The following is a 22791-nucleotide window of genomic DNA, read 5'->3' as shown; positions in this document are numbered from 1 at the left end:
TAGCTCCCCACTCGAGCGTCAACTTCCATGCTTGAGCAGACACCATGTCTGCAAAAAGTGCTGGGAGCACGTATTTCCCGCTCGAGCGGCAGTTCCCTCGCTCGAGCGAACATCAAAATTCTGGGGTTTCCAGAATGAGTTCTTGAGCTCCAAATCGACTTTCAACCAACTTTTCTTGCATGCTATGGCTCCAATCTCACATATATTTGTACTAACATGGTACTAACACTAGAGTACATCAACATGGAGCTTAATCTCATGAATCAAACACATGCATGGCTCAGTTTCCACCAAACTCATTACCAACATAACAATGTCATGCATTCAACCTTATAATTTGCACATGCATGTGATGATTCTCAACTTAGATAATACAATTGGTGATTACATCATGAGCTTTAACCAAAACTCTACATGAATCATGTATTTCAAGCTCAAACATGCAAATTTAAGACAATTTCTTACATGCATGCACAATTTAGCCTTCAATTCAACAAAACCAATTCAATTTCATCATACTCAATTAAATTCATGTTCTTTATTCTCATTCAACTCTGAATTTACAAAATTACTCACCAAAGAGCTTTAATCTTCACAACTATGGTTCATTCTTGAGCTAGCCTTCAAGACTCCAAAGCTTCAAGAGCACACTCAGATGATTTCCCCCTTTCTCTCTCAATTTCGGGTCTCTCACTCTCTCTGGAGAGTTTAATCAGCCAAAGCCACATAAGGGAAGGAATTGAGGGTGTAGTGCCCTTTTACATCAAACCCCATTATTCCAAAATAATAATAATAAACAATTGGGCACTTAAATTATCAATTTAATCAACTTAATCTGACCCGAATCAATTTCTAATTAAATTTCACCGTAGGCTCTAAAAATTATGCCAATCACAATGGCGCAATCAATTTCGGGTTCTGTGGCCGATAACTCCTCCATTTTAATTTCCAAAGTAGATAAATCAAACAGATATTCCTATGGTGAACAGATAGAAATTCAAAACCACATAACAGCACACAAAATCATATTAAACACATAATCATACTCATATTAAGGACCAATTAACATATTACGGAACAGGGGTATTACAGTCCTCACCCCTTTAGGAAGTTTGGTCCTCCAAACTTATTTCATCCTTAGTCGAACACAGTTCGGAACACTTCTCATTCAACGGTTCCAATCTTTATTGATAGCCATTTAGTTTAGTCTCAAAATCAAGCGACACTTTGTTCTCAATCAGTCAGAGACTTACCTTTTCCTCCATACAAGGTTTGTATGGTGTCGCACCAAAACTAGAGTGTAAGCTGTGGTTATAAGCAAAGTCCGCCAACAATGGATAGATCTTTCAAATTCCCCGAAAACTCTACTGCATAATTTGGAGCATTTCTCCCAAAATTCAAAAGTTCTTCCCGATTATGCATCAATTTGCGGACGAAAAGCAACGCCAAATCACAATTTAGTTCTCATTGCCTCTTGAAGGTTCGTCAGAATCCGAACACATTTTAGGGTTCCTGTCTAAACAATAGATATTGGGACCCCATGCAAACAAGCAACCTTATCGATGTCAGCAGCTAATCTACAAGCATTATACAAAGATTTCACAGGGAGGAAACGAGCAATTTAGTAATCCCATACATAAAAACTCAAACGGGACTTATACCTTGGGTGCCCGAGGTAGTCTCACAATGAAATTCGTAGTTACATATTCCCATTTCCATTCCGAAATAGACAGAGGTTGCAGTAGTTTCGCCAATATTTGTTATTTAACTCTGACTTGTTGCCACCAAAAACATTTAGACACAATTCCAACAATTTCCTTCTTCACAATAGGTCACCAACATATTTATTTCAAAAGCCAACTAACTTTACCATAGGAGTTTGGTCTATTCCCTTGTCACAAAAGTTCAATAACATTGAAGCAGTCCATTTTTAACATAATACATGTTCCCACAATCATCCTACAGTTTACAATCCAGTTTAACATTCAATTCCCGGTTCCATCGAGTCTCTCCACATCATCTGATAGTTGTCCAAAGCATAAGACAACTCATGCATTAATCCCCTAAACGTCAAAGATCGTATCAAAATAATTGATCATCTGTTCAACACAATTTACACATTTTCGGAGCCCCAATTACAGAATATGATGACACTAAGTAGTTATTTACAAAGCGTACTGAATTCACACACTTATGGATAATCAGAATCGTTTTCAAAGCTTCTTGGATGTCAATAATGTCGACATAATACCAAAGGATGACATTCTGGACAAAAACAAATGAATAATCGTCGTGGAATCGAAGCACACCCGTTCACGACCGTCGGTGGCCATCCGAGATCGATTAGGCAAACCCACACGTACAAGACCGTTGGCGGCAAAAAGATATCCTAACAAGGTGCTACATAGGCTTAACGTCCCCTAGCACAAAAGGACACCCCAAGAATGTCATCAAAACAAACATAATGCCACTCACTACGACCTGATTTCCCAAAATCTGATAACATTGAAGCAACTACTCTCCCTTACAAAACATATTCTAATCAGTCAAAGACAAATGTTCAGTACTGCTTATAACCAAATCAATCTGCCATCATCGGTTCCTATAGCGTCAAACCAACAAGGACAGGACATTATACAAACATTGTTCCTTAAGACACCCAATCACGGGATTTGCACAATTCGGTTCATTTTTAACACATGTGTCCTCGATAGTTGGGGGTTGGTTCTTAACGGTGTTCATGGTTAGATTAATTTGTGGATAGCCCATAAAAGGTCTTTCAAATAAGTTAAGTATTCCCAACGAATTTAAGTTTTGGGTCTATCAATTTTCTATCAAGGATAATCTGGCTATTAATTTACAGGCAATCCTCAATCCCTTTTTACAAAATTAAATTAGATAGAGGGTCTTATCAAACCAATCCCGACACAGGTCTTGCCAAGTTAAATCAAACAAAGGTTCTATCAGATTATATCAAATGAGGGTTCCATCAAGACAATATCAAGCAAAGGTTCTATCAAGTCGAATCAGATAAAAAAAAATTTCTCAAATAGGGCACATTCAGTTCCGTAAGGCATACTTCGTCTGCTTAGGTACATGGGTGATGGTTTCTCAACTGCCCTAAGTTCATCATTTCTCAAAGTCATATCAGAATCGTTCACCACGATAGTTCATATCAAAGTGTTTCAAATCAGGTACAATACGGTATTGTCTACATAAATTCGGGGATAGTCGCATATGCATGCAGTTATTCGTATCGGGAGGTACGTATCATAATTAGTAAAGCAGTTCTCAAATAAGTCTTATATGTAAGAACATGGTGCACAGTAACACATTAAACAGAGCTCCTTAGGTACACATAGTGTAGGATGGTTACGCAAAAGTTCCAAATTAGCCACAAAAGCATAGGCTTATGAGTCGAGCCCAGTATAGTCACGTAATCCAGTCAACTTTCTGCCAATCAAAATACATGGTCTCACAATTATAGAGTTCATCATTTAGGGTGCTCAACTCAGTCACACGATCACAGAATCATACTTCCAGTGGTTTAGTCATCGAAACAGTAATATAACAAATCACCCTAAGCATAGGTTCAGATGTACATGTGCATGTGCAGAGCTAATCGATTCCCCAATACGCATTTCACAAATTTCCCCAAATGGAACATACACATTCAACGAATACGGTCTCGATCTTGTGGGCCCAACCAGTCTAAATACACATGCAGCAGATACGAAAGGATATGCCGATTCGAATCAAATAATATCCCAAGCAAAGATGTACACATGTACTAATTCAAAATCAATCAACACATAAGCATTCGTTTGTAAACAATGTAGATACCTGGGATAACAATCACAGTATTCTAAGTGCTTTCTGGGATAAGTGTAATTACTCTATCCTAAGTAGCAATTCCTACCACCAGTACGAATCTAGCTGAGGCAGAACATTTATTCACATTGCTCAGTTCGGGAACAATCCCTTACCATATGGTCCATTTAACCACACCTATAACAAGGCCCAGAAATCCGACAACGACTCCTCAACGTTTCTTACACTGGTGGTGGCAAAAGTTCTTACCATAACGGCAACTGACGTTGTTGTCTTAAGATCTCTGCCATTTCTTGTACCATTCTTTCCAGTCTATCAGGTCGAGCTGTAAAAGAGTCTGCCAACTCGTATGCCCTTACTTTAACCACGTTCTACTCGAACCCTTATTAAATCATGCCAAATACAGGGATGTCCAATACAAAAATAAACACATAGTCACACATAGGCACGTCTTTATATTCTCATTTCACATATCGTACGCAATTAATCACATACGTAACAGATAATTGCATACTTATCAGATATCGCATGCTGAACATTTACTAAGTAATTATATACTCAAATCATGTTCATATTTCACATAGACACCCGTAGGCAGAATTGAATGCACATAAGCAACTTTTCATGATTCATATATTCATGTATGTGCATTATAACAAAACAAACTTGTTGTACACATTAGTGTAACAATTCATATCTCATGTTAAAATCATGTGTGGTACTTCCTTTAGCATAACATATCATGTTGGTCAAGCATATCAAGTTTCATAATGGAACCTCTGGTACCGGATAACATATCTCATACATAGGCCACGGTATTGTTTCCCCCGGGTGAGGGCCTGTGCCACAATATTATTTCCCCCGGGCTAGGGCCTCATGACCATAAGCCATAGTATTATATCCCCTGGGCGAGGGCCTCTGCTAAGGATACCACAATTACGTTCAAAGAAAATTTGGATAATCATCCATTCATACAAAAATAGCATTTCATGGAACTTGTCATTTCGTATCATCAAAAAATAATTAAAGCTAAACATGCTTTACAGAATTATTACTCACCATCTGATTAAACTTGAATTATACTTAATACAAAAGATTCCCAAGTATGCACATACCAGAGAGCATACATATTCAAATGGTAATTCACAGATTTATAGCACATAACTGTTCATATCGAAACACTTAAGCATATTTTTGATGCCTTCAGATTCATATTTATAACATGAATGCATCCTAGATCTTTTCTAGACGCTTATTGCTCTTTTGGACGAGTGTGTGAGTTATTAACTCGTGCTCTGATACCACTCTGTCATGACCCTTACCCACCCCTATGGGTTAAGGCCATAACCGGCCAATAATCACGATATTACCTACGACTTCGAACCAAATAAGACAAAACTCATCAGAGTAAAAGGGGCCAAAGGGAAGCAAATTAAAAACTTTGTCCATAGAGCTGTGCTTATATGCACATCATAACATTGCACACAAACTCATGTTAATAACTCACGTCAGAAATGTAGTAGCATAAAGTTCTGTACAGACAGGATCATCCAACTAAGTCAACCCATGAAACTATATACATACATAATCAAAAAATTCGCCAACATGACAAGATATAAATACATGACGGAAGGGCGAAAACGGGTCTCGTGCGTGAGATACAAGGGCTGACTCTCCAAAAACCTTTGTTGTTCCATACTGACTTCACTGAGGCTGGGTCTGGACCTCTCTTGGCTCACCTACAAGCACATGAATGAGGGTGAGCGATAGCCCAGTGAATAATATCAAATAAAGAATATACATTGGAATAATATACATCAAATGGCCTCGGGCCCAATTCATCTTTCTATTTAACAGATATATAACTATACAAAATTCAAATCAAGTGACTGTAGTTCCAATCATCCTGGCCTTTGGCCTATTCGGATTTCCATTCATGTCAAAACGGCCTTCGGCCCATTCACTTATGTCAAAACGGCCTTCGGCCCATTCATTTCTGTCAAAATGGCCTTCGGCCCATCGTTTACGTCAAAACGGCCTTCGGCCCATACATTCGTGTCAAAACGGCCTTCGGCCCACTCATTCATTTCAAAACGACCTTAGGTCCATTCATACATGTCCAAACGACCTTCGATCCACTCATTTCTATCAAAACGACCTTTGGTCCATTCATTTCTACCAAAACGACCTTCGGTCCATTCGTTTACGTCAAAACAACCTTTGGCCCATACGTTCGTGTCAAAACGGCCTTCGGCCCACTCATTTATGTCAAAACGACCTTAGGTCCATTCGTTTACGTCAAAACGGCCTTCGGCCCACACATTCGTGTCAAAACGGCATTCGGCCCACTCATTCATGTCAAAACGACCTTAGGTCCATTCATACATGTCCAAACGACCTTCGGTCCACTCATTTCTATCAAAACGACCTTCGGTCCATTCATTTCTATCAAAACGACCTTCGGCCCACACATTCGTGTCAAAACGGCCTTCGGTCTAAATATACTTTCGTATCAAACTGGCCTCTTGGCCTTTCAACTTTCATTTCAAACTGGCCTTTCAAGCCTTTCAAACTTTCATTTCAAACTTTGTCCACCATTCAGATTACTGAGCTTTACAAAACTTACCAAGAAGTAAGCAATTGGACAATAATACATTTCAGATATTACTCATAGTGATCGTCTTGTGGATTTGCCCTAGAGCTTGATCCTACACATCACATAACATATATGGGTCACAAATAACTCAATCCGTTCTTTAATTCACACATTCCTCTTTAGGCTTCATTCTTATCTCTTTAATTCAATTACAATGCTCAAAGTATGCCTAAGAGTGCTTAGAAGTGAAAGGGAACGGAAAACAGAACACAGAACGCATTTTCAGAATTTCAAAAAAACAGGGTCCCCGCTCGAGCGTGGACTTCCCCGCTCGAGTGGACCCTTAAGGCCTGCGAAAGTACTGGTTACATCAAACACCCGCTAGAGCGTGAACTCGGCCACTCGATCGGAAGGCATGTCTACATAGCTCCCTGCTCGAGCATCAACTTCCACGCTCGAGCGGACACCATGTCTGCAAAAAGTGCTGGGAGCACGTATTTCCCGCTCGAGCGGCAGTTCTCCCGCTCGAGTGAAAATCAAAATTCTGGGTTTTCCAGAATGAGTTCTTGAGCTCCAAATCAACTTTCAACCAACTTTTCCTGCATACTATGGCTCCAATCTCACATATATTTGTACTAACATGGTACTAACACTAGAATACATCAACATGGAGCTTAATCTCATGAATCAAACACATGCATGGCTCAGTTTCCACCAAACTCATTACCAACATAACAATGTCATGCATTCAACCTTATAATTTGCACATGCATGTGATGATTCTCAACTTAGATAATACAATTGGTGATTACATCATGAGCTTTAACCAAAACTCTACATGAATCATGTATTTCAAGCTCAAACATGCAAATTTAAGACAATTTCTTACATGCATGCACAATTTAGCCTTCAATTCAACAAAACCAATTCAATTTCATCATACTCAATTAAATTCATGTTCTTTATTCTCATTCAACTCTGAATTTACAAAATTACTCACCAAAGAGCTTTAATCTTCACAACTATGGTTCATTCTTGAGCTAGCCTTCAAGACTCCAAAGCTTCAAGAGCAAACTTAGATGATTTCCCCCTTTCTCTCTCAATTTCGGGTCTCTCACTCTCTCTGGAGAGTTTAATCAGCCAAAGCCACATAAGGGAAGGAATTTAGGGTGTAGTGCCCTTTTACATCAAACCCCACTATTCCAAAATAATAATAATAAACAATTGGGCACTTAAATTATCAATTTAATCAACTTAATCTGACCCGAATCAATTTCTAATTAAATTTCACCGTAGGCTCTAAAAATTATGCCAATCATAATGGCGCAATCAATTTCGGGTTCTGTGGCCGATAAGGGCTCCAATTTAATTTCCAAAACAGATAAATCAAACAGATATTTCTACGGTGAACAGATAGAAATTCAAAACCACATAACGGCACACAAAATCATATTAAACACATAATCATACTCATATTAAGGACCAATTAACATATTACGGAACAGGGGTATGACAGTCCTCCCCCCTTTGGGAAGTTTGGTCCTCCGAACTTATTTCATCCTTAGTCGAACACAGTTCAGAACACTTCTCATTCAACGGTTCCAATCTTTATTGATAGCCATTTACTTTAATCTCAAAATCAAGCGACACTCTGTTCTCAATCAGTCAGAGACTTACCTTTTCCTCCATACAAGGTTTGTATGGTGTCGCACCAAAACTAGAGTGTAAGCTGTGGTTATAAGCAAAGTCCGCCAACAATGGATAGATCTTTCAAATTCCCCAAAAACTCTACTGCATAATTTGGAGCATTTCTCCCAAAATTCAAAAGTTCTTTCCGGTTATGCATCAATTTGCGGACGAAAAGCTGCGCCAAATCACAATTTAGTTCTCATTGCCTCTTGAAGGCTTGTCAGAATCCGAACACATTTTAGGGTTCCTATTTAAACAATAGATATTGGGACCCCATGCAAACAAGCAACCTTATCGATGTCAGCAGCTAATCTACAAGCATTATACAAAGATTTCACAGGGAGGAAACGAGCAAATTAGTAATCCCATACATAAAAACTCAAACGGGACTTATACCTTGGGTGTCTGAGGTAGTCTCACAATGAAATTCGTAGTTACATATTCCCGTTTCCATTCCAAAATAAACAGAGGTTGCAGTAGTTTCGCCAATATCTGTTATTTAACTCTGACTTGTTGGCACCAAAAACATTTAGACACAATTCCAACAATTTCCTTCTTCACAATAGGTCACCAACATATTTATTTCAAAAGCCAACTAACTTTACCATAGGAGTTTGGTCTATTCCCTTGTCACAAAAGTTGAATAACATTGAAGCAGTCCATTTTTAACATAATACATGTTCCCACAATCATCTTACAATTTACAATTTAGTTTAATATTCAATTCCCGGTTCCATCGAGTCTCTCCACATTATCTGATAGTTGTCCAAAGCATAAGACAACTCATGCATTAATCCAATTAACGTCAAAGATCGTATCAAAATAATCGATCACATGTTCAACACAATTTACACATTTTCGGAGCCCCAATTACAGAATATGATGACACTAAGTAGTTATTTACAAAGCGTACTGAATTCACACACTTACGGGTAATCAGAATCGTTTTCAAAGCTTCTTGGATGTCAATAACGTCGACATAATACCAAAGGATGACATTCCGGACAAAAACAAATGAATAATCGTCTTGGAATCAAAGCACACCCGTTTACGACCATCGATGGCCAGCCGAGATCGATTAGGCAAACCCACCCGTACAAGACCATCGGTGGCAAAAAGATATCCCAACAAGGTGCTACATAGGCTTAACGTCCCCTAGCACAAAAGGACACCCCAAGAATGTCATCAAAACAAACATAATGCCACTCACTACGACCTGATTTCCCAAAATCTGATAACATTGAAGCAACTACTCTCCCTTACAAAACATATTCTAATCAGTCAAAGACAAATGTTCAGTACTGCTTATAACCAAATCAATCTGCCATCATCGGTTCCTATAGTGTCAAACCAACAAGGACAGGACATTATACAAACATTGTTCCTTAAGACACCCAATCACGGGATTTGCACAATTCGGTTCATTTTTAACACATGTGTCCTCGATAGTTGGGGGTTGGTTCTTAACGGTGTTCATGGTTAGATTAATTTTTGGATAGCCCATAAAAGGTCTTTCAAACAAGTCAAGTATTCCCAACGAATTTAAGTTTTGGGTCTATCAATTTTCTATCAAGGATAATCTGGCTATTAATTTACAGGCAATCCTCAATCCCTTTTTACAAAATTAAATTAGATAGAGGGGCTTATCAAACCAATCCCGACACAGGTCTTGCCAAGTTAAATCAAACAACGGTTGTATCAGATTATATCAAATGAGGGTTCCATCAAGACAATATCAAGCAAAGGTTCTATCAAGTCGAATCAGATAAAAAAAAAAAATTTCTCAAATAGGGCACATTCAGTTCCGTAAGGCATACTTCGTCTGCTTAGGTACATGGGTGATGGTTTCTCAACTGCCCTAAGTTCATCATTTCTCAAAGTCATATCAGAATCGTTCACCACGATAGTTCATATCAAAGTGTTTCAAATCAGGTGCAATACGGTATTGTTTACATAAATTCGGGGATAGTCGCATATGCATGCAGTTACTCGTATCGGCAGGTACGTATCATAATTAGTATAGCAGTTCTCAAATAAGTCTTATATGTAAGAACATGGTGCATAGTAACACATTAAACAGAGCTCCTTAGGTACACATAGTATAGGATTGTTACGCAAAAGTTCCAAATTAGCCACAAAAGCATAGGCTTATGAGTCGAGCCCAGTATAGTCACGTAATCCAGTCAACTTTCTACCAATCAAAATACATGGTCTCACAATTATAGAGTTCATCATTTAGGGTGCTCAACTCGGTCACACGATCACAGAATCATACTTTCAGTGGTTTAGTCATCGAAACAGTAATATAACAAATCACCCTAAGCATAGGTTCAGATGTACATGTGCATGTGCAGAGCTAATCGATTCTCCAATACGCATTTCACAAATTTCCCCAAATGGAACATACACATTCAATGAATACGGTCTCGATCTTGTGGGTCCAACCAGTCTAAATACACATGCAGCAGATACGAAAGGATATGCCGATTCGAATCAAATAATATCCCAAGCAAAGATGTACACATGTACTAATTCAAAATCAATCAACACATAAGCATTCATTTGTAAAAAATATAGATACCTGGGATAACAATCACAGTATTCTAAGTGCTTTCTGGGATGAGTGTAATTACTCTATCCTGAGTAGAAATTCCTACCGCCGGTACGAATCTAGCTGAGGCAGAACATTTATTCACATTGCTCAGTTCGGGAACAATCCCTTACCATATGGTCCATTTAACCACACCTATAACAAGCCCCAGAAATCCGACAACGACTCCTCAGCGTTTCTTACACTGGTGGTGGCAAAAGTTCTTACCATAACGGCAACTGACGTTGTTGTCTTAAGATCTCTGCCATTTCTTGTACCATTCTTTCCAGTCTATCAGGTCGAGCTGTAAAAGAGTCTGCCAACTCGTATGCCCTTACTTTAACCACGTTCTACTCGAACCCTTATTAAATCATGCCAAATACTGGGATGTCCAATACAAAAATAAACACATAGTCACACATAGGCACGTCTTTATATTCTCATTTCACATATCGTACGCAATTAATCACATACGTAACAGATAATTGTATACTTATCAGATATCCCATGCTGAACATTTACTAAGTAATTATATACTCAAATCATGTTCATATTTCACATAGACACCCGTAGGCAGAATTGAATGCACATAAGCAACTTTTCATGATTCATATATTCATGTATGTGCATTATAACAAAACAAACTTGTTGTACACATTAGTGTAACAATTCATATCTCATGTTCAAATCATGTGTGGTACTTCCTTTAGCGTAAGATATCATGTTGGTCAAGCATATCAAGTTTCATAATGGAACCTCTGGTACCGGATAACATATCTCATACATAGGCCACGGTATTGTTTCCCCCGGGCGAGGGCCTGTGCCACAGTATTATTTCCCCCGGGCTAGGGCCTCATGACCATAAGCCACAGTATTATATCCCCTGGGTGAGGGCCTCTGCTAAGGATACCACAATTACGTTCAAAGAAAATTTGGATAATCATCCATTCATACAAAAATAGCATTTCAGGGAACTTATCATTTCGTATCATCAAAAAATAATTAAAGCTAAACATGCTTTACAGAATTATTACTCACCATCTGATTAAACTTGAATTATACTTAATACAAAAGATTCCCAAGTATGCACATACCAGGGAGCATATATATTCAAATGGTAATTCATAGATTTATAGCACATAACTATTCATATCGAAACACTTAAGCATATTTTTGATGCCTTCAGATTCATATTTATAACATGAATGCATCCTAGATCTTTTCTGGACGCTTATTGCTCTTTTGGACGTGTGTGTGAGTTATTAACTCGTGCTCTGATACCACTCTGTCATGACCCTTACCCACCCCTATGGGTTAAGGCCATAACCGGCCAATAATCACGAGATTACCTACGACTTTCGAACCAAATAAGACAAAACTCATCAGAGTAAATGGGGCCAAACGGAAGCAAATTAAAAACTTTGTCCATAGAGCCGTGCTTATATGCACATCATAACATTGCACACAAACTCATGTTAATAACTCACGTCAGAAATGTAGTAGCATAAAGTTCTGTACAGACAGGATCATCCAACTAAGTCAACCCATGAAACTATATACAGACATAATCAAAAACTTCGCCAACGTGACAAGATATAAATACGTAACGGAAGGGCGAAGACGGGTCCCGTTCGTGAGACACAAGGGCTGACTCTCCAAAAACCTTTGTTGTTCCATACTGACTTCACTGAGGTTGGGTCTGGACCTCTCTTGGCTCACCTACAAGCACATGAATGACCGTGAGCAATAGCCCAGTGAATAATATCAAATAAAGAATATACATTGGAATAATATACATCAAACGGCCTCGGGCCCAATTCATCTTTCTATTTAACAGATATATAACTATACAAAATTCAAATCAAGTGACTGTAGTTCCAATCATCCTGGCCTTTGGCCTATTCAGATTTCCATTCATGTCAAAACGGCCTTCGGCCCATTCACTTATGTCAAAACGGCCTTCGGCCCATTCATTTCTGTCAAAATGGCCTTCGGCCCATTCGTTTACGTCAAAAGGGCCTTCAGCCCATACATTCGTGTCAAAACGGCCTTCGGCCCACTCATTCATGTCAAAACGACCTTAGGTCCATTCATACATGTCCAAACGACCTTCGGTCCACTCATTTCTATCAAAACGACCATTAGTCCATTCATTTCTATCAAAACGACCTTCGGTCCATTCGTTTACGTCAAAACGGCCTTCGGCCCATACATTCGTGTCAAAACGGCCTTCGGCCCACTCATTTATGTCAAAACGATCTTAGGTCCATTCGTTTACGTCAAAACGGCCTTCGGCCCACACATTCGTGTCAAAACAGCCTTCGGCCCACTCATTCATGTCAAAACGACCTTAGGTCCATTCATACATGTCCGAACGACCTTCGGTCCACTCATTTCTATCAAAACGACCTTCGGTCCATTCATTTCTAGCAAAACGACCTTCGGCCCACACATTCGTGTCAAAACGGCCTTCGGTCCAAATATACTTTCGTATCAAACTCGCCTCTTGGCCTTTCAACTTTCATTTCAAACTGGCCTTTCAAGCCTTTCAAACTTTCATTTCAAACTTTGTCCACCATTCAGATTAATGAGCTTTACAAAACTTACCTAGAAGTAAGCAATTGGACAATAATACATTTCAGATATTACTCATAGTGATCGGCTTGTGGATTTGCCCTGGAGCTTGATCCTACACATCACATAACATATATGGGTCACAAATAACTTAATCCGTTCTTTTATTCACACATTCCTCTTTAGGCTTCATTCTTATCTCTTTAATTCAATTACAATGCTCAAAGTATGCCTAAGAGTGCTTAGAAGTGAAAGGGAACGGAAAACAGAACACGAAATGCATTTTCAGAATTTCAGAAAACAGGGTCCCCGCTCGAGCGTGGACTTCCCCGCTCGAGCGGACCCTTAAGGCCTGCGACAGTACTGGTTACATCAAATACCCGCTCGAGCGCGAACTCGGCCACTCAATCAGAAGGCCTATCTACATAGCTCCCCGCTCGAGCGTCAACTTCCACGCTTGAGCGGACACCATGTCTACAAAAAGTGCTAAGAGCACGTATTTCCCGCTCGAGCGGCAGTTCCCCCGCTCGAGCGAACATCAAAATTCTGGGTTTTCCAGAATGAGTTCTTGAGCTCCAAATTGACTTTCAACCTACTTTTCTTGCATACTATGGCTCCAATCTCACATATATTTGTACTAACATGGTACTAACACTAGAATACATTAACATGGAGCTTAATCTCATGAATCAAACACATGCATGGCTCAGTTTCCACCAAACTCATTACCAACATAACAATGTCATGCATTCAACCTTATAATTTGCACATGCATGTGATGATTCTCAACTTAGATAATACAATTGGTGATTACATCATGAGCTTTAACCAAAACTCTACATGAATCATGTATTTCAAGCTCAAACATGCAAATTTAAGACAATTTCTTACATGCATGCACAATTTAGCCTTCAATTCAACAAAACCAATTCAATTTCATCATACTCAATTAAATTCATGTTCTTTATTCTCATTCAACTCTGAATTTACAAAATTACTCACCAAAGAGCTTTAATCTTCACAACTATGGTTCATTCTTGAGCTAGCCTTCAAGACTCCAAAGCTTCAAGAGCAAACTTAGATGATTTCCCCCTTTCTCTCTCAATTTCGGGTCTCTCACTCTCTCTGGAGAGTTTAATCAGCCAAAGCCACATAAGGGAAGGAATTGAGGGTGTAGTGCCCTTTTACATCAAACCCCACTATTCCAAAATAATAATAATAAACAATTGGGCACTTAAATTATCAATTTAATCAACTTAATCTAACCCGAATCAATTTCTAATTAAATTTCACCGTAGGCTCTAAAAATTATGCCAATCACAATGGCGCAATCAATTTCGGGTTCTGTGGCCGATAAGGGCTCCAATTTAATTTCCAAAGCGGATAAATCAAACAGACATTCCTACGGTGAACAGATAGAAATTCAAAACCACATAACGGCACACAAAATCATATTAAACACATAATCATACTCATATTAAGGACCAATTAACATATTACGGAACAGGGGTATTACAGTATGATACTTCTTTCATACCCACATCAACTTGTGTTTTGAGCCTTCTTTCCATTGTAAGACTTTAACTTACTTTTTGGACTTAATTGGATTAAGGAATGGTTGGTACGTAAAATGAGTAATTAAAACTTGGAACTAAAAGTGAGTCAAGATAAGAATTTGGTTATGTTTCTGCAATCGAACATTAATTGAACATATGGAACTTGGACTATTTCATACTTGTTAGTGATAAAATGATCGAAGTCTCCAAAGTCAGCTCCTTCCCTTGATCTTTCATGAAAGGGAGGAGGTTTGTGTCTCATTTTGCATTTATTAAAGTTTCACTTCTTGAATCACAAGCCATCATGCAATGAAATTGCTTGAGTTGGTGGTTTATGGCTTGAATTCACAACTCCTTGGATTTGTTCATGAAAATGAGGAGTGAGTTGCGCAAACAATCTATGAGAATGCCTTCCTTTTTTGCTCTATTTGTTCTCTATTGTAGCAGATGAAACAGTGTATCAATGGCCGACAAGCCATTATCCATGACCGGCAGTGCATCATAGATGGCCGGCAGTGTTTATCAGTGGCTGGTTGGCCACTGATGCAAACCTCAACATAATGTTGGTAAGGTAGAGCAAAATGGTTCTGGAAGTTTTCAACTCTACAAATAGAGGCTTTCGAGAGCAAAATAGAAGTCTTTTTGGGTGGTATCCGAGCATGTACATCTTCCATTTCCTGAGGCGGAGTAGTGGCAGCGTAGTTAGAGGCTTTAATTACTTGGTTTGTTTACATTTGTGTTGCAACTTAATTAGTTAGCTTACTAGTTAGTTAAATTAAAAGTGTTGTAATAATTAGTTAATTAGTTTAGCTATTTGTTTCATTTTGGTTTGTAATAGTTAGCTTAATTAGCTTAGCACTAATTAGTTGTTACTTAGTTTTGCTTTATTCATTTGGACTCTCCTTCGTGAGAGCAAAATGTAATAATGTGTATGCCTTCCAACCCCACTTCTTTCTCCCTTTTATTTAATCGCTTATGATAGTTAGATTAGAGACATGTTTCAATTAGCATACTTATGTTTACATCCATTCATTTTGTCTTGCATGCACCGAGGCTCGGTGCATCATTCAAATTGCATTGTCATTTCAATTACTTCGTTGAATACGTGCTCAGACCGCATGTCTTGGATCAATTCATATGCCATATTAGTAGTTGAGCCTATTAATTGCATTATTGCATGTGTTGCATTCGACATTTCGTATAGTTAGGAATCATGCATATTTGTCTAACTCATATTTTCTTAGCTTGGAGTACTAGGTGAGTTTTTAATGCTTTAGCATATTTACATGAGTGTGAGTGATTGCCATGACTAGCATGCTTGCCATGAGGCTAAATGCTTACTTATTAAACTGCTTGAATACCTGTGGATGGAGGCTTATTGCTTGAATTGAAACAATTCAACGAATGTAGATTTTAAGCCCACTATGTCTAGTGGCAAATTCATTGTTTTAAGCACACTATGTTTGGTGGAAAATTTGTAAGGTGGCAAATTCAAACCCTTTTTCTCAAACAAACATGAAATTGAACTGTTCTAAACTTGAGGAAACTAGTCTATACTTGCTTTTGCGCATCATGTAGCAAAGCTAGCCTAATAATCAGAACAAGAACATATAATGTTTATAAAAATTATATCATGATTAGTAGAGGCTGATCTTTGATCAGGCGAATGAGGGTGCTCAATTCATGACCTTCCCCTCTCATATCTAAGTTCCCGAGCCGAGGCAATTTTGGTGATGACGGACACCTGGCCTTTGGCACGAGTCATGGGTTTCCTAAATTTTTCCTAAAATAAAACATTTAGGTGGCGACTTCGTATCTGGCAAAGTAGTCCAATTTTGGCATTTTTGATCCTAAAATAAATTTTTCAAAAGATTTGCCGGATTTGGACTCTTTGGTGTTTATTAATTTCACATTGCACTGGTGAGATTAGATTCAAAACCGTGGGAGTCCGAACTGTAGGTCTTTCTTTCAAACCTTCCGAAAGGGGGGCGAAAACGGCGAGCCACAGTTTCTGGCGACTCTGCTAGGGACGTTAGAAAACTTGACTTGAACTCATGATATGACATTTTATCTATACTTATGTGTTTCTTTGCATTTGCATTAGTGCGCCTAAGTCACTGTGTTTGCCATCTGCTATTCCTGAACGGCTTGCTAGAGGCTTGCTTCAAAAAGCTTGCCAAAAGGCTGACCGGTTGCGGGTTCTGCCACGATGGGAACACAACCCTTGGATCTGGACTACCGCCATGTTGTTTGATCCTCATTTCACTTCTCGGTGTTAGGTGTGAGAGGTATATTAGGTAGTCTTACTGAGGTACCCTTTTTGACCACTCGGCCTAGTTGCATATCGGAAGCCATAGAGACTGTTCCAAACTAGGACAGTTTGCTTACCCAAATGCAGGATTGCGTGAAACCGCATTGTTTGAGTAGTGAACCCTAGTTCCTGACGAAACTACGACAGGGGAACCCTACCCCATCATAAGGGTGTTTTGGCTCTCACTTAATTGGTATGTGCTTTAAGAGTGAAACTCTACAGGAATGTATGTATCAGTTACATGTTTGGGTATTAGTTTTTGGGGACAAAAATTAGTGTTGAGTGCAGTTCTACAGCTTATGATTACAACTGTGTCTTGTTCATATCCAAGCTGAGGTGTTGTGCAGTATCTGATTTTTACTTTCTTTTGCTTTATTTCTTTTTGCAATGTAGTTTATCACAATTGCTTCGGACGATTATGTTACCTCCCATGCACTCTGGACCCATGTAAGGAGACTTTACAGATTCGGGGATCTTGTTAGGGGACAACCAGTGTTTGCTTCACTCTCACCGGTTACGAGATAGAGGAGGGTTAGGCATAATTCACCAGTCCAGCAGTCACCTCTTACTTCACCTACGCCCAGTCAGGCTCAGTCTTCTACTTCCACTTCAGTAAGAAATTATTCGCCAATTCTGATGGCTCAACATCCCCTGGTTGGCATGGAAGACATGCTCCATCATCTCTAGCAAACCATTGAAACTATGCAGCTAGATGCTGCCCACCAAGCTGAAGTTACATCCCATCAAGCAGAAATGATAAATAGGCTCCAGCAACAGCAACCACCGCAAGCAGCGGTTTCTACTTCCCATGCACCTCCAGTGGGTATTCCAGCACCCGAAGTCACTGTCAATGTCCAAGAGAATCTGGACATTCGAGTAGATCCGATCCCACTACAAACCTCCAAGGCACCAGTGTACCAAACTGAGGCGCCATTTGAATTCGATGTTGACCCTACTGCATTGAAGGTCAACAAGCTAGAAAAGCTTTTCAAGTGGGCACAGGGCATGAATTCAATCCCTGACATCGAGGATGGATACACATATTCCATAGTAACTCTGTTGGATAGATTCAAGATGCCACACATAGACTGGTTCGATGGTTCCGGGGATCCCATGGTCCATCTGCAGTTATTCTCTGATATCCTGCGACTAATGGGTCTTACTAGACTTCAAAAGCTATCACTTTTTGGCCAGACCCTGTCAGGTATAGCGGCCATCTGGTATGCAAAGCTGGAAGACTCTATGAAACGGAGCTGAGAGGAAATGGTTGAGGCCTTCATCGCACAGTACTCCTATAATACTCAAATCGAGGTCGCAACCCATGACCTTGAAACAACCCGTCAGGAGCCAAATGAGGGCTTCTCGAACTTTGTAACGAGATGGAGGGCCAAGGCCTCTATGATGACAATCAAGCCATTCGAAAAGGATCAAACTAGAATGGTGGTCTGCAACCTGCAAGGAAAATTATTGCAGAAGATGATAGCCTTGCCATTGTTTACATTCGCTGAGCTTCATGAGATAGGGGTTCAGATTAAAGATGCGATGAAATAGGGGTTGATTGCCAATGAGAAGGAACAACCCAAGAGGCCCTTTATACGCAGTTCCAATGCAACCACGAGTGATAGCACCTCTGCATGGCCTTCGGATGTGAGTATGTTCACCACTACACCTAAGACCGCCAACGTTTTTGCCAGTACATCCAACACAAGTCTACAAACCTCGACCAATCAAGCTCGATCCCAGAGGGTCTTTACCCCGCTTTACATGCCTTTATCCAAAGCCCAAGGGGTCTTGATCAAAAATGGGCATCTTAAGCCACTAGAGCCTCGCCATCTACCTGATCCTCTCCCCTTGAAACACAACCCGGCCAAATACTGTGTTTTTCACCGACAGCACAGTCATGACATTGATCAATGTTATAGGCTGCATCATGAGATTCAAGATCTCATCGACAATAAGGTGATAGCACCTCCCCAAAAACCCAATCTCACTACAAATCCTCTCCCACCACATAATCAAGCCCTTTCACCCCAGCATATAAATCTCATCCACACACTGGTCATCCCTTATGACCCCAGTATATATATCACCCCTTCCCAACTACCTAAATCGGCTTTGTTCATCACTGAGAGCACGAAATTGTGTATAATGAACACATCTACACTCCAACCTGAACTCGTGGTGGTGACAGTCATAGATGAAGAGAGGTTGGCCTTGGTGGAAAAGGTCAGTCCGTTGCCCGAGGGTTCTGAGTACTTATCTAAAGGGGTGCACAACCCATACTGCTATATTGTGCCTATCAATCAAGCTAAGCCGGAAGTGGTGTTGCTGGTTGGAATGGAGGTCAGTGTAGTTCGAGAGGATAACCCAAGTCAAGGATTGGATGATCTAGCTGACCTAGAGGAAGACATAGACAATTTGCAGTTCTTTGATGAGCATGAACAAGGGGACACGCATATTGACTGGTTTGATCTAAATAGGTCGACAGACAATTCTGGGTAGTTTAGTGATAAGCAGGATAGAGACAAGGAAATTGAATTAAAGTCGGAAGAACAGAAAGTGGGAACCGCTGCAATAGCCGAAATGGCCGATGGGAAGGGTAAACTGCCAGAAAACACTGGTGATCATGCAATGAGGCTATAATGAAACATCTAGATACAAATGTTATGCAAAGAAATGCTACAGCAAACACATACATAAAAAGAAGTAAGTAACATGAACCAAACCACATTTCATATAGAAAGGATGTAAGAAAATGATGTAAACTTAACTGCGCATCACGCAGGAAAGGCAAAGAATAATAAAACATTCGGGCACACCTGAGGTGTCAAACAAGATCCTAACGTGTTGCACGCGGAAGGAGGGAAGGGATAGTGCGAACACCGGGACATGCTCGACTGTTCTTAACCCAAGGGAACGATGCTAAACGTCAAAACGCATCCAAACAGTTGCAACCAAAACAATGAGTGGTGATAAACATCGGAACATGTCCAAGTGCTTCTAACCAAAACAATGACTGGTATAAATATCGGAACACGTCCGAATGCTTTTGACCAAAACAGGGAGTGGTATAAACATCGGAACACATCCGAATGCTTCTAACCAAAACAGGGAGTGGTATACACATCGGAACACGTCCAAATGCTTTTAACCAAAACAGGGAGTGGTATAAACATCAGAACATGTTCGAATGCTTTTAACCAAAACAGGAGTGGTATAAACCTCGAAACATGTTTGAATGCTTTTAACCAAAACTGGGAGTGGTATAAACATCGGAACACATCCAAATGCTTCTAACCAAAACAGGGAGTGATGGTAAACATCAGAACACGTCCAAATGCTTTAAACCAAAATAGGGAGTGGTATAAACATCAGAACACGTCCAAATGATTTTAACCAAAATAGCGAGTATCAAAGGACAGGAATAATCTCACCCGGAATTCCTTTGATTGAACCATACATACAATATCGTGCCTGCATAAGAAAGAAACTCAACGAGCATAATATAGTAAGAGTGCATGTTCTATGCAAGAATAACCATCGAAATGCATGTTCAGTGAAAGATTAACAACATGTTCTATGCAAAACACTAAACGCATGCTCTATGCAAATGAGAAACAGAGGCATGTTCTATGCAAATGCGAGTAGTGCACATTCTGTGCAAAATCTCATGTGAAAGGCACGTTCTATGCGATGACAAAGAGATACACGTTCTATGCAATGACAAAAGCGTGTAATAAAGCCGATCCAGTTGCAACTTATGATTTACCTCTCAAAAGAGTTGCAATATGTTTCAAAATGATACACCTTGTTCATGTTAACTAGTGATGAGTCGTGCACCAAAGATACAGTTCGGAACTTCCGTAGAGACAATTTGAGGTTAAAAGTGAACTTTTCTTGCACTTTCTCGAGAACCAAGGGCACAAAACAATAGAAAAACACATAGGGAGAACATTGGAGGGTTGTCGGCCACCATGGAGAGGTGTCGGCCACACTTGGAGGTTGTCGGCCACAAATGGTGGCTGTCGGCCACCAGTGGTGGCCGATCGACCACCGATGGCAATCCGAGGACATTTTGGACATTTCATGTCGAGTCTTTAAATACACAAACCCAAACCTCATTTCCTGATACCTCCCTAGCCGAAATTGACCCCTGTTTCCTTCTAGACCATTCTTCTCTCTAGATCTGAGCTTTATACGCGTTTTCCAATGCCCCACGTGAAGTTGATTCGCTAAATCCTTTTGATTTCCATTGTTTTGAACCGATTAGAATTTGTTTTTGATGTTTTTTTCTTCATTTCCACCACTTAAGGCTTGTTCCTCTCGAGTTAGTCTTGGGTTCTGTGCCTTTTCCCGGGCTTTGACTTTTTCTCCCATTTTCTCTCTCTTAGAGTTGAGTTTTGTTGACTTTTGGCATTCTCCACCCATTTTGCTCATTTTCGCCCACTTTCTCATCTTCTTTCCAGATGGCAGACAACAGTCCTCATGACAGAGGTTCTCTAGGGATAGTGGGAGATCCCGAGCATGTACCATTTCCACCCAGGGTTCGTCCTTTCGACCTGGAGACATATCACCCCGAAGTGAACGTACTACCGCTCAATAACATTTGTCATTTTAGAGGATTTACGCGAGGCGCGCTAGTAGATCTCTTGCTATGAGAGTCAGAGTCTCATCTATCCTACGGCGCCATTGAGGTATACACTGTCTTCTACCGTAGGAGGCATGATGATGACCCAGTATGACTTTGCTATGCTCACTGGCATCGAGGTGGGAGGTCGGCCGATCTCATCTGATACAGACATGGGCGAGTGGGAGGCCACCTGGATCAACCTACTGGGGGCACGCCCACCTCTCTTTCGATCATGGATGGTTCAGTATACCTGGTTTGCGGATCATTTCAGAGGGACACAACCAAAGACACTAGAGGAGATTGAGCAGTACGCCCGAGGCTTCTTGATGTACCTCTTTGGCACCACCCTGTTTGCCGACAGGGCGAACACTATCAGGTTATATTTCTTGAGTGCCTTGGTGGACTTGTCCTAGGTCCGGCATTATGACTGGGGCGGCGCTGGCCTCGCTACCTTATACTGCTACATAAGCTCGACATCCTACAGAAGCGGGAACAGAGCGAGCGACTACTGAAGAGCCTGGAAAGTGTGCTTTACTTTTCTGCTTTACATTTCCTATCGTGCTTTCTGCTTTGCACTTTCTGTACACTACACCCACATACATCGCACACACATAGTCAGACCTCTACTTTGCATTTGTACTTTATGTACGCTGCATTACACACTCTACTTTCTGCACTCTGCATTCTATATTATCTGTACATTGCACACATATTCTGCTTTCCGCATCACCTGTGTTTATATGTTATATACTCACTGTCGCCCTTTTGCTTTTTGCAGCTATGGGTATATGCATATTTTTCGACCCTCGCCCCAGAGTTGGAGGTGGACATGCGTCCTGTTGTACCTTATTCTCATCGGTACGACGGTAGGTGTACGAGGAGGACCAAGGAGACCTTCTCATTCTTTCGCCAATATTTTGACATGGTGACTGCAGGTGAGGTAATTCAAAACTCACAGTTACTTCCACTTTACTTCAGTTCTGATTCATATTGCATATCTAACGGCAACTAATA

Source organism: Camellia sinensis, chromosome 1, assembly GCF_055761805.1.
Source record: "Camellia sinensis isolate YWXY chromosome 1, ASM5576180v1, whole genome shotgun sequence".
NCBI classification, from domain to species: Eukaryota; Viridiplantae; Streptophyta; class Magnoliopsida; order Ericales; family Theaceae; genus Camellia; species Camellia sinensis.
This window is presented reverse-complemented; position numbering follows the sequence as displayed.